General features: G+C 36.5%; 1 protein-coding gene across 2 annotated transcripts in view; it reads left to right on the forward strand.

Moving 5' to 3' along the window:
* SLC4A10 (solute carrier family 4 member 10) overlaps positions 1–14,025 on the forward strand; it is a 160,972-nt gene that overhangs the window by 12,279 nt on the left and 134,668 nt on the right. The window lies entirely within an intron of this gene.

Here is a 14,025-nt window from a genome sequence, read left to right on the forward strand (position 1 = left end):
TTTTTTCTTATACTTGTAAAAAAAAAAGCAAGTAGTGAGGCAGTCTGAGACAGGAAACTGGATTTCAAAGACTTTTGCAGTTCTGCGTTTGCTTTCCTTCCTGAGGCCTGTAAAATATGGTTTGTCAGTGTCAACTTGACAACAACAGGTGAGGCCTCAGGCATTTTTGTGGAAAGAGAAATAATTCTGACTGGCCTTACCAGTGGCAGTCTACTTGCTCACCTGTAGAACGAAGCACTTCTAAAATAGCAGCCTATCCAAAATGAGTTGGGGTTCTCCCATGCACATCTTTGTTTTTTTGTGCCGAAGAGTTTATTTACTTTCTGGTCAGTTATGTCTCTTGTTGGATCAGCTTTTTCAGGAGAAAGATGTTCCCAATCAAGGGGTCCCAAACTTTGGTAGCACTAGTGGAAAGCTTGCTGTATTGGCAGTGGGCCATCGTGGACCTGGAGGGGATCAGTGAGCCCGTGCTCTTGTTGAATTCAGTAGCAAAGAAAATGGAAACGTGTTCTGCTCTACCTACACATTCTCATTTCCGCACAAGCAAATGAATCCTCTGAATGCGGACATCTTCATGACTTCATGGACCTGCTGTCCTCCTTCCCCAGAGCTCCTCCTTTGCTGAATCTGCAGAGGTTAGTTAATGTCATTGCTCTGCCCGTGTTCACAGACCTGATTTTATATAATCCAGGTTGCTTTCAAGTAGATCGAAGAATCACTGTGTTTGGCTCAGCAATTTATAGGATACAGCTTGGCAGGATGTACAAAGTATTTGCTTTTTACGAGGAGCAAGTAACTGTAAAACTCTGTTTTCTAAATTTAATTATGAACTTTAGAGGAGGGCACATGGCTGCTGCTGGGCCAGGGAGAGTCATCGAAGGAACTGGTGATGGATGCCCAGCGCTTCTGCTGCAGTTGTATTGATGACAGACATTGACACTGGATTTTGCTTGGTTGCCAGGTGTGAACTGTGTAATCCACCTAATGGGCACTAGATGCTATCTAGTCCATCTCTGGGCTGTTACTTTGCGTGTGCTCTGTGCATCTTTATCATATGCTCTACTTTGGCAAGCAAAGAGAGCTCATCATCTGAACGATGGCAGCACACGGCCGTTGTGATGTAAAAACAATATTGTAGCTTTTTCCGGAGTTAAAAAGTCATTGTTTTCCAAGGTCCTAAGTGGTTTTGATGCTTCAGTCTTTGGATGCTGAACTTGAGATAAGTTTTTGTTTTCCATTTACTCTGCAGTTTAGCATAGGAGAATCCAGGTCTCCAAAATCAAGGCAATATAGTAATGCACACTCTGTGATCTATTTTTCATAGAGCATAAATAACATATTGGAAAATCAGCAACTTTTTTTCCCCCCCTGATTGATTTGTGAGTACCACTGCATGCAAAATTGATGTTCACTGTTTGGCGCATATGTTCAAATGGATTAAGAAAGATATGAAAACAGGTTTCTCACTATACTGCTGCAAATATTTAAAAATAACATTTAAAACATAGTGGAGAGGTGCAAGGATAAAGATTGAATACAAAGATCTGTAGAAAAGAGATGCTTGTGAAACATTTTCCATGCAGAATTGGATAACACTAGATATGATGTTGAAACATGGGTAAGAAAAAAATACAAGAATTAAAATATTTTCGATATTAAGATTGAGGAATTAATTTCTCAATTTCAGATTGTGTTTAGCTGAGAAACCACGCTCGAATTTTATTTTAAAGTTTAATGCTCAGGTTGGAATATGTGGGCTTAAAAATATCTCAGAATTTAAAAAAAATAGTATTTCAGTCTCAATCTCTAGATTTGTATCTGACCTATAATAAAAATTTAAAGGAATGTTCAGATGTAGGAGTTTTTCTGTACGTATTTTGGTCTCTTTTAATGGTTAGATTTGGCCAAATTTACTCATGAAGGTACAATGCAGTGTAATTTGATTGAAACCAGTGGAGTTGATCAAAGTTAGTATTAAAAATGTGAACATGAAGTTTCGCTATTTCTGAGGCTATTTCTGTAGAATGTAAAACAAACATGTAATGGCATCCTGCTTGCATATGTTAACATCTTTGTCTTTTTCATTTTTTGTTTCTATTTGCCCCTTCTTTTTTTGGTTCTCTCTCTCTCTCTTTGTCCATTATGCCCCACCATCAGGAGCAGATTATCACTTAGCATGACTGTGCGTATGGTTCTGTACAATATTGGTTTTCTAATCCCAACAGCTGACAGTGACAACAGCCTCAGTCTGAAATTAACTACAGGCTCAGGATCCTAATCATTGAGTTTTGTGCTGCCTCAGCTGTCTGCAGTTTCCGGCAGCTAAAGCAAGACTGAACTACTTGCAGATGTGTAAGTGCGGTAGAGCTGATTGATAGGTCAATTCAGAATTCATTTGCTGTTGAGAGTCCAGCTGGGAGTTGAAAAAACAAGAAAGCTTTTCTTCCAAATGTATACATGGAATATACTAGGGAAGATGAGATCTACTAACTCTAAAAATTAACAAGATACGTACACAAATTTTCAAAGACATTTTAGCCATTGAAGATACAAGTAAGTTCCTAGTAAGATTTCTGAAAGGTGTGTGTCTAGATTTAACACAGTAGTTTCGCTGATTTCAACTCCAGTTGATTTCATTAAGCATTAGACTCTTAAGCAACTTTCTGATTGCTAATATATATACATACATATAAATATATATATATTGCTAATATATACACAGGAGCCTCATATTTAGGTATGCAGATGTCTTAAGTCTGTCATGATAAAAAACAATTCCATTACACTTTTAAGTTCAGGTAATTTTTGATTGTTTAAAAAACGATTTTGCTGTAAATGCAAAATCTTTTTTGATTCATTTTTCTAGTTATATGAAGTTTAAATGCCACTATTATATGTTAGTTAAATGTCAGATGTAACATTAATATGTAACATTATGCATGTTACTTAAATATGAATTCCCTTGACAGCCTTCAAAAATAATAAAAAAATCTAGCAATTAAGAAATGTCATGATTTCCTGCCAAAATAATTAGTGTTATGCTAACCAATGAGAATAGATCTCTTTTTAGGAAAATATAAAAAAATCTAAATGCAAAACAGGATTAAAATAGACTCTTCTATATATCTATAAATTCCCTACAAGCTGATTTAAATAATGTTTGTAACAATTTCATTTTGAATTGATCTGCTTTGCCTAGGGTTAAGTACAACAGGGCAGAACCTGGAGAGAGAGCTATGCAGGCAAGATGCCTGTGGCAAAGTCTGCTGTAGGTTTGGTTAGTCAAATGCTTAAAGATGCTTGTTTCTCTAGGTACCTTTTAGCTTTCATCCCCTTCAGTGATGATAAATCGGTTCTCAAACTGCACTGTCTTTGTGATCCCTCTGTTGGGATACTTTCTGCTGACTGATTTTCATTTTAAAAAAAATGTTTTCTCATTTGCTTCTGCGTGTCTGAAGAGGTGTAAATCAGAAGTAAGCTTAGACTAAACCAAGAATGCATTCTGGAGTATCCATTTCCACTGCTTGAGAACATCTTCTGAATCACTAGATCCTCCATGGATCAGTCTTCTTAATGACAGTCTTTTTGAATTTTTGATAATTAGCACCTGTTTTGTAATCCTTTTTCTCTTACAGAGAATAAGGGACATTCCGAATCACATTGTCTAAACAATTTCAGAATTGCTGCTATAATTTGTTCTGATGTTTCCAAAATGTCTTATTTTGGAGGCTTCTAATATAAACAAGAAGAAATGGAGAGGAAATGTACATACTGTATTCACTTAAAGCGTGGGTGTTCTGGTTTCAGTCCAACAACTGTGAGAAGACTTGAACGCAAGTCTCCCACTTCCAAGGTGAATAACTGAGCCATCACAGTGAATCATGGCTGGACCTACTAGTGGGCCTTTAGAGTACAATGGAGAAGATAACATTGCTGGTGCATTGCAAAGGTTTCAAAATGATACATGATGCATTGCAAAGGTTGCATAATGAATTACATGGGAGTTTAATTTTTTTTCTTGTTAATTCCACTAATTAATTTCTTTTTAATTCACTGAACTTTGTCGAGTTACTATAGTAATTGATAGAATCTTCCTTCACCAAAGTCTTCCAGCATAGTATTTGGGTGTTTTCTGTGCACACCTAGCTGTAAAATTTGTTTTTATTTTTTTTTTATTTACAATTTTTAAAAATATCTTTCTGCTGGCAGGATTTTATCAAATAAGGGATGTTTACTGTTAAGAGTATTACTTTTAGAGTAGAAAGGCTTTAGTTAAATAAGATCACTTTGCAGAACTTCCTAAAGGTGCTGGATTTGGCTGACCTGCTTTGGAAGTTCATTCTAGCACCAGATTTTCTCCAGCAAAAATTATTTCTCCCCGCTTTCCTCAAATGCTTTGTGATCTGCATTCAGAGAGCATAGTGAAGCCTTTGCAGTGCTCATAGACTGCTGTTCGGTCTTTGATGTATGTATACTCAATTTGATTAGGTTCAGAGCCTTCGGTGAGGATTGGAAATTGATTTTGAATCTGTTGAAAAACTTGATTATGGACCTGGGATGCTCAGGGTGGCCTAAATGAAGAAGATAACAGACAGCTGGCAAAAAGAAAAAAAAAAAAAGAGGATGGCACCCATGCATCATAAGTTGCATTGAATTACAGTAAACTATCTGGACGGAGAAAACTGAAAAGTAGTCAAAATTTAAAAAGGAAGGAAGGACAGCATTTCCAAGATACTAATGTATTTTTTACATGCTTATTGTGTTCATGATCACCATTTTTTTTAACCTATACAGTGATTTTTGAGTTTCATAGTTTGACACCAATTTAATGACCACAGTTTTGAAATAGGAATGACACATTGGCTTGATTCTAATTTACATAGGAAAAATATGGGCACTTTCTTTGCATACATACCAGGACTTTAAAAGAAAAAAGCCTCACATACAGAAGGATTATGTTCACTTAAGGAGTCAGAATTTTCTCCAAGTATTTATGACTGGAAAATGGATTTAATAGTCTTTGACCCTCTGGAAGAAACTTGTTAAGGCTGAATGATGTAAAGTTTCTGAAAATAGGGCAACTGTTACTAGAATAAAATGACAAAAAATGTAATGAAAGACATTTATCATCTGAATAATGTATTTTTGCTTGGAGGCTTACTTATATTTAGTCTCAGTGCTATAAATATCACAGCTGTAATTTTTCAGTAGAAGAATCACAGCAATAATTGCTCTGATATACTAGTAAGAGAGATTTTGGCATATTCGCCAACAGTCCGTTATAAAATTTAGGGGACAAAATATGAAGACTGAGATTTTTTTTTAATATTGCCTAAGTAATTTTGATGATTAATTTTAAATGACACGTGAAAATCTTCTTCTGAAATATATAACTTTATCCCTTTATTTTACATTTTATTTATGCCCATAACATATTTTTCAATTTAATTTCCTTCCTTAATTTTTAATGCCTCATATAAATCCTTACAGTTTTTTTCCCTGGCCTTGCTGACAAGATTAAGTTGGTTTCCTAAGCCATGTCAGCCATCGAGGAAGGTTTTCTTTTTCTTTTTTTTTTTTTTTTCCCCTCCTTATGTGGTTATCTCCTGCTGAGGAATGAACGAATAGAAGTCTGCTTGCTTATTATTTGATTGAGTTGTTTTACCTGATTCCTTTAGGCCAGAAATGTCCTTACCCTTTTAAATTAAAAGCTAATTTAGCTGCAAGCCGTTACCCAGGAAAAGGAAAAGAGTACTGAGGATACTTACTTCCTGACAAGGGAGACCATTTCTTTATTGTTTCTAGTAGTAGTACTAGCAAACAGTCAGCTCTTACCTTATATTTGGTTCAGTCTAGCACTTTTAGGTGTCTGGAAAGTTGGGTTATCAATTTCTTCTAATTTGTTGAGTTTCACAGTCTTAAATATCTCATTTGAAAATTCTGACTGAAATTTAGCCCAAATTTTACAATTTAATTGTTTTGAATTATACCTGCTTAAACCATCTTAAACCATTCCCTTCAATCTTCAGTTTAAATAGGGTTTTGCTACTTTCTCTCCTTAGACCATCTAATCTCTACATGCACATCTCTTCCTCTTTAAATGAATTAGCATCTTATTGTCCTGATTTTCTGAAAATTCTGGGGAACATTTACATAGATCCTGGTTTACCTGATTTGGCTCTATGAGCCAAATTTGAAAAATAAATTTTAGGAAATTGAGTCCTGGGCTACAGCACCACCAAAAAAAGACACATGTACCCAAGGACTTATTTAACCAACAGAGATGCATGAACTCTCGGTAGAGCAGTTAATTGTGTTTGAAGCCGCTTACATGTTATATAAATGTGTTATCGGAAACCTTGCAAGTTTCTTCTGACAGAAGTCCAACTCTGTGGATTCTTGTAGAGGACAAACTATAAACAAAAAATTGCATCTTGAGACACTTTGGTTAATCTTTTTGGATCAGAAACTTTATGCAGCAGTTGCAAATCTTGTGATTTTGAGCATAACGCACATTAGTGTGGCCCGTCCTGCATACTTAGCTTGTTACCCTCTTCAGAGCATTTGTTAGTTTTGGGCAGCAGTGCGGCATGTTCTTGACAGACATTTACTTGAGACTAAATTTTCTCAGAAAGGTCATAACTAGGGAAAGGTGAAAGACCTTGCATCCGAGTGCTCCAGAATTGGTACTAAGCAGTTAGCATTAGGGATAATAATATTTGCATACCTTGCAGACTGCAGCGAGTTTGAATGAATTCCAGCCGTTCTCCTCAGCTTGGCCTGAATGTTGGCCACCATTTTGGTGTGAAATGTGAGTTAGGGAAAAGCTTGCATCTGTGACTGGGGAGCTGTTGACTTTCTGCAGACAAACCATCCCAGAGCTGGAGGTGATTCAGGCGTGAGGGTGCAGTGCTCTGCCTCGGCTGGTCCCGCTTGGGAACGCACCCGTTTTGTGCTGGTGCCGCGTGGCGCTCATGCGGCGGTGCTGCCCTGGGCCTTGGGCCCATCTGGCAGCATGGGGTGGCCACTCCTGAGCCTGGCTTCAATTCCTTCCGCCTTGTTTCATTTCTGAGAAGCACTATAGCTGCAAAGCTGGGCAGAAGAGGCTCTCCACCCCCCTCCCTCTTCAGGGCATTTTCCAGAGATGTGGGAGGAAGCTGAAGCCTTTCAGATAGCAGAGAGAAGCAAACTTGCATCTCCCACTTGGGTTCGGCAGGACTACAGTATTGCTGGGAAGCACAAAAGTGGCCATCCCTCTATTTACGTCGCACTTGACTATGTTTTCAGAGAACGTCTGAAGGGCGAGTGATGGCATACGGCAGAGTAATGCCTCATAGCAGGCTCCAGCTGGACTTAGGCACTGACTAGGCACTGACTAGACACTGAATGACTTTGCCCTGTTAAGACTTAAGATGTTTTAGACGTGTGTAAAAGCAGAATTTTTAGCCACTAAATGAACTTCAATTTTTTTTTTTTTTAAAAAGTCTCCCAGCTAGTTGGTAGCTGATCAGTGTGGGTTGTTTTGCCTTTTATATACATATACATATATATATATGTGTGTGTGTGTATATATGTATATATAAAAACTTATGGCTTGCAATTTTGAATTTAGATATCTAAATTCTATCCAAATTTCATTTAAAACATGAGATTCCCTTACTGAATCTGTTCTTTATTCATCTTTTATACTAAGATGCACTTTTTTATGGCTGATTATAGCCAAAATGCCTGTCACTGAGCTTTAGATAGATATTTAGGAAAACTTACTATTGTCCAGAGTTGCCAACATCTGTTTTCTTTGTTACTGTAATTATTGCAGTTGTCTCCTGATGAAAATACAGGTCTTTGTTTTTTTGGGAGTATGGGAGTATTACCTGTTTTTTTCTTTTTTTTAACTATTGTTTTTCTAATGACAGCACATAAAAATGCTTCTACAGGTTTGTTCGTGTCCTTCCAAGTCATGTGAAAAGCAGGGGAATAAGATATGGAACTCAGTAATTTTTTTAGTTTTTTTGTTTTGTTTTGTTTCTTTACATAAGCCCAGAGTATGTTTTAATGGGATATAGAGCAATGCATGGGCTTTATTCACAGTGCTAGCCGTATATATGTGTATTTTCCACCAACATTTGTCTGTGTGGCTAGCAGTTTAGTAAATAATTTTTTGTTTCTCAGTTGTTTTGGTTACCAAAGTGTATTCCATGAAGACCTTAATCTCGTTTTTCTTGAAGTAAATGTTTAGGAAATACGGTAAGTAATGTTTTCATAGTGCAGGGAGAACAGACAACTTGCACAAATAAGATCAGGTTTTTGCAATTTCATTAAAAACATCAACAATTAAATATTGCTTTTTAGAATCTGTATATGTAAAATTCCCAGTGCCGCATGTTGTTTATGGGCTTTGAAATGATACTTCCTCTGTTGGGGTGCCAGTTCCTTTGGTATGTGTTTCCTCTGTCACCTGAGGCTATTTTTCCAACATATAACACATGTAATTTTTTTTTTTTTTTTTTTTTTTTTTTTGCATTCTGAATAATCAGCTTTTCCTTTTGCTCATTAAGGATAAAAATGTGGCCAAGGTATTAACACAATGCAAGGTATTAGCGGTGACCAGTCTCTACCAAATACTAAGTTCTTTTTGTCTCTTACCTAATTAACATACTTTAATTAGTTCACTACATTTAATGACTATGTTATGTAAAACTCAAGATTTTCTACCTTCAGGATAACCACAACATTCAATCTAATGTGTCAGACTAGGCTGTATGAATGATTAATACAGTCTTTATTAATTTATTATATGGAATAGCTTGACAGACTGTGTAGAGGGGCAGTTCTCAAAGTGGGGCTCAGGTGCGCAGTGGGGCCGAAACCTGGGGAGCAGGAGCAGGAGGAGCTACCTGGGAAGGCTCTGCCTCAGAGGGAAAGAGGATGAACTAGACAGAAAGAAGAACCCACTGGCACCAGGGAGCAAAAGAAACCCCACGGCTCCATCTTCACCTGCGCTTTGTGCCCTTTGCCTCTCTACACCAGTTGAGACCATTCCCAGTGCCTCCTCGCTCACTGCCTTCACCCTATCACACACCACCAGCCACCTGCACATTGGTTGCTCCGGGCTGAGTGGTTCCTGGGCTGCTGGGAGGGGGAAGGCATGAGAAAGAGCACAGGGTGTATGGTAGGGACTAGCAAATGAGTGGAGAACCTGGGGAGAACCTAAAATTTACCTCATATTCTGTGGTACTTTAATGCAGTTGAAATTCCCCAAAATCAATGTCAAACCTTAAGTGCTTAATAATAAAAATGAGTAATTCATATAGAATGTAATACATGTATTTCTGTAAAGAAATGTATCCTTGTTACTAATTCACAAATCAGGAAGATGATTGTTGACTACTAATTTTTTAAGTCGCTTGAAAAATGAAATTTAAAAATAACCTGCTGTTTTAATACTGCTTTTGATGACTGGCTGTACCATAATTCCTCTTAGGTTATGAGAAATAAAGTTATGTGTGAGGAAAAAGACCTGGGAAAGTGCAAGAAGAGTTGAGCTAGGCCCTTCTGTTGTCATGTGGATGTATTTTCTTTTCCTGTGATCCGAATGACCTGTTGTGCTTGGTAGTGTGTGAGAATTTTTGGCTTCCTGAAAACCTTCTGGCAGATTAGTGGTCAGCCTTTGGCATTGCCTTGTGTACCATCTCTGAGTGTCCAGTGTTTGTTTACCTTGTGGGTAACAAAAGCAATAGACAGTGTAAGTTTCCATATGTGGGCGTAATGCCACATAGTTGTAAACACCGATGACTGTAAGGCTTTGTAAGAAGGTCATGCCAATGACCTGGAAAATAGGCTTAGACTTAGAAATGTCAAGTTGGTAGGGTTTCCTGAGCGCATGAGCAAGGAAAAGCAATGCATTTTTCTTCAAACAGGTTGTGATGGTGCTAGGAATGAGGGGTTTAGATTTTCCCTTACAGTGTATCTTTAGGCACTGTGTTCTTGGGAGAGGTGACGAGGTGAGCACATGGAACATCTGTTTGAATAGAGAGCTCGTTTCTTCTAGTCAGAGTAGTTCTGTTTCTTCTGACGATGGAAGACATTTTTTGGTTTTCAAGGTGAGAAACAGGCAACAGACCCAGATTTAATACTGTTCTAAATTCAGGCTCTGATTTTGTTTCCCTAGCTGCCTTTCTCTCTTTGTCATGAAATGAAGCAGTGGTTTCCAGTGAATTATAATAGACTATGTATAAGTCTATAGTCTGTAGACTTCTAAAGGCTAAATGAAATAAGAAAGTGCTTAAAACAAGAGGAAACATTTGTAAGAATTTTCTTTTTACGATGTGGTCTGAACTGTTTTTGTTGGCTCATAATGCAAAGTACTGTCTTTTACATTAAGCACAAATTATTTCTGTTGCGTATGTTCTAAATACTGTTCATGCTTTTCCTGCTAGCACTGGGTGAATTTTGTAATTTTTTCATTGCTAGTTACTTTCTTGAATGAGTTATTCATAGCAATTCATGTTGTAGCTGGAGTATTTAAAATGGCCTATGAAAAATTGGTGTGTGCATGAATTCTGTGAAGTAAGAACTTGAATACTAAGGAACAATTTGTGAATTGGTGGAGCACTCTCATTGCCTTGTTACCAAATGGGTGCTGGCTGCCGTATTTGTTTTCAAAACAAACTTATTTTCTATGTAGGGCAGGGAGGAGGCTGCAATCAAGATTTGTATTTTCTCTGGCTGGCCACTGAAAAGTATTGTAGATAGTTGAAATTTCAAAAATTTTACTACTGTTGTGTATAAAGTATCATATTTGAATGATTTTTTTTCATGATGCTCCTTTTACAATACTGTTGTTCTGCTTTGAGTTTGCACACAACTCTGTGAATGTTAAAACTGTAGAACTCGTTCTCAAAAATTAGATTGGTGACTGTTGATGAAGAATAGTTATGTAGAAGAAATAGTACATAGGGATTTGAGAATAATCAGACTACTAAAATAATTCAGGTACCCTTGTTTTATATCTGAGGTAGTATCTGTGGTATATATATTGTCTTGAAAGATATTCAAGAACTTTTTGAAAAAGACTTGAGAGGAACTAATAAAAATACTCCTTACATGTATTTCACGAATTTAGAATACTAGCTATTCCAAAATAAGTCAGACTTTCATTTGTTTTTTAATATCTAGTGCTTTGCTTCTGAAAATCCTAACTTTTAATAAATTATTTGAAAACTCTTCAAATTAATTAACATATACTTAAACACTTCATTAATTATTGCATTTACACAATAAAAGTAGAAATAAATCCAAAACATGGAGGTCATCTGTTATAATTTATATATATATTTAAATTCTATAAAACAAATCTGATAATGATGATCAATGCTACTGTAATTAATGTGTTTTCATAATGTTACTAGCTCCTTACAAAATTGCAGACTAGATGATTGCAATTTACTTTAGTTTCCTAAAAGTTACTGCATAGTCAACTGCATTTATTATTTTTACCAAAAATTTTTTTTCATTAAGCCAATCCAAGAACCAAAATAATTTAAAGATATGTCTGGTGGTGTTATAGTCACGTAGTCACAAATTTATGTAAGATATTTAAGCTACCTGATATTTGAGGCTTCAGTTTATGGCATGATACGGCTAAACCAAGTCATAAGATTTTGACATTGAGTGCTTTTCCTTTTAGTGCACTGATAACCAGAGACTGCTTTTTCCAGGAGATTCAAAACTCAGCTCCATAGTAAAGTTAGTTCCAATTCCCATGTGAGACTGTTCTACAGGTAGTATAGTTCAAAGTCTTAATCTTGTACTTTCGTGAATTTCACAGTCTTAAATGTCAGTATTTCTTCTAATAAAGATAGGAAAAAATAGTACAACATTTCTTCTGTTATCAAACATTTATCAAACATCAAAAATATTAGGAAACATTTTGTGGAATAATGAGAGTCTTTATACCTAAGTGATGTGTATATTAAAAATGAATTTTGTGAATGAAGGAAAGAGCAGAAATCCTGTTATTGCATTTTCTCTGGAGTGATGTCACATGTTTTCGTTAATGCACATTAGTGTTTTTGTGGATCTGCATTCAGTTCCTGAGTCTGGCCCAAGAAGTCAGTGATCAGGTTTTAATCCCTGTGCAGCAGTACACAAGAGAATGTCTTTTGAAATGTTGGAGGTGGTGCGGATAAAGCCTTGTACCCTCCTCAGAGTATGAAGAGGCCACTAGACAGCTGTCTAGAGGTGAGGATACCCTTGCTGATGGTTGCCCTTTGCTATGCAATTTTCATGGAACCTGGTTCACAGCTGTAAACTAACAGGAAGCTTTAAGGGGGTTTAAAGTACCGGGGATTGTTGGGAATATAGTGACTGCTTGCTTGCAAAAGCAGACTGTCATCCCATCCTTCTCACTTATCCTTGCGTTTGCTTCAGAACTCATTTGTTTGCTTTTTGCTCACTGACTTGGAAAACAGTTAAGTATTAAAGAGAGCAGGAAGGCCTGAAACAGCCCATGTGGATGGTGGACGTAGGGTGGGCCCACTGATGATCAGTGAAGGGACATGATAGTAGGAAAGGAATTGCTGAATTTAGGAATCTCTTATCTGCCATTGCTACTCACAAGGAAGGTGTTCACACTGCTTTTTCTCTCTTCCTGCCTGAGGCACAGAAAAAAGTGCAGAATTGTCTGCTTCTGAATTTCTTCTTCAGGACAAAGCAGGAGGTTCATTATCATGGGTATATTTAACCGTGAAAGATCTAACTGCTTAAGTTTTAGACTGTCAAACAATAGCACCATTTTGTGGGTAGATGCACAAAATTTCTGGCAGACAGTCCAAGTTCATGCAACATTTCAAGATGAAGAATTACATGCCTACACACCTATTTCAATATATATATGTACCTAAGAGAGAATGACTATGAAGAATTGTAGAAACAAAAGTCTTTGTACCTTGGGCTAAAAAGAATATTAACAGTTATGTAGTTCCATAGTTAATGTTTTTATTCAATGATGAAGTGTTTGCTATGAGTGCTATTCATGAATACCTGCTATTGCGCTCCAGGTACTATATAATTTCACCCTGGTGTCTGCAGTATTCTTAAAGCAGGAAACACTGTGTATAACTAGTATTTATACAAATTGACTATTGTTTTGAAGTTACTTGCCATCATAATATAAGCATATATAAAATTACCAAAACACCATCAAAAACAAAAAAAGCCCCGATGACTGGAATGTGTCTCTGTATATTTCATTTTCTTAATATTCTTGTATCCTTATCTTTCTTCATTACATTTCTTCTTTCACAAATGTCTTATACTGAAGTAGTTAGATAAAAGGCAGTTTAAATTTAAAAGTATTAACTTAAATTGAAGTTCCTATGGGACACTTCATATATTCCAACAGGCTTTTTGTCCCAGTTTTCTATCTTTGAAGGAATCATTGTCTATTTTAGTTTCTTGAGAGCTCAACAGTTTTGTCAGTGTCCTTGCATTACTGGGTGTGAATGTTATTTTAAATACTAAAACCATTAGAAGAATATGTAATGAAATTTTTAGGGCATTTTGAATTGTTCTAGGCAAAGATGCATTGTTTGAATAGCTTTTCTGTGTCTCTTCGGAAAGAAAGATGGCAAGATAGAGCTGTCCCACAGTTAATCTTAGCCTGTTTGCTTTCTGTGTGCACATTTGTGACAAATGCTTACAAGGAGGCAAATGTTTGTTTCAGAGCTCGTGTCTTCAGAATCAAATTTGGAATGAAGTATTCAATTGCTGTGTTTATTTTAGGAGCTGTAGGGGTCATAAAATTAGGTGGTAGTCTGTCTAATGTACCACATATTTATGTGATAAATTGCATTTTTAAAGTACCTTTCATTGTCTTACTTTCTTCCCACCATTTAATTTTTGTCAAGCTTGCAAACTTAATCCTGAACTAACACTCTTCTAAGAACTTTTTCCCCATAGCCTCCCTCTAAATTACTGGCTTTTGCTCCTAAAATGCTGAAATTCTCATCCCATGTTACAATC

This window comes from Dromaius novaehollandiae, chromosome 7 (genome assembly GCF_036370855.1).
Source record: "Dromaius novaehollandiae isolate bDroNov1 chromosome 7, bDroNov1.hap1, whole genome shotgun sequence".
NCBI classification, from domain to species: Eukaryota; Metazoa; Chordata; class Aves; order Casuariiformes; family Dromaiidae; genus Dromaius; species Dromaius novaehollandiae.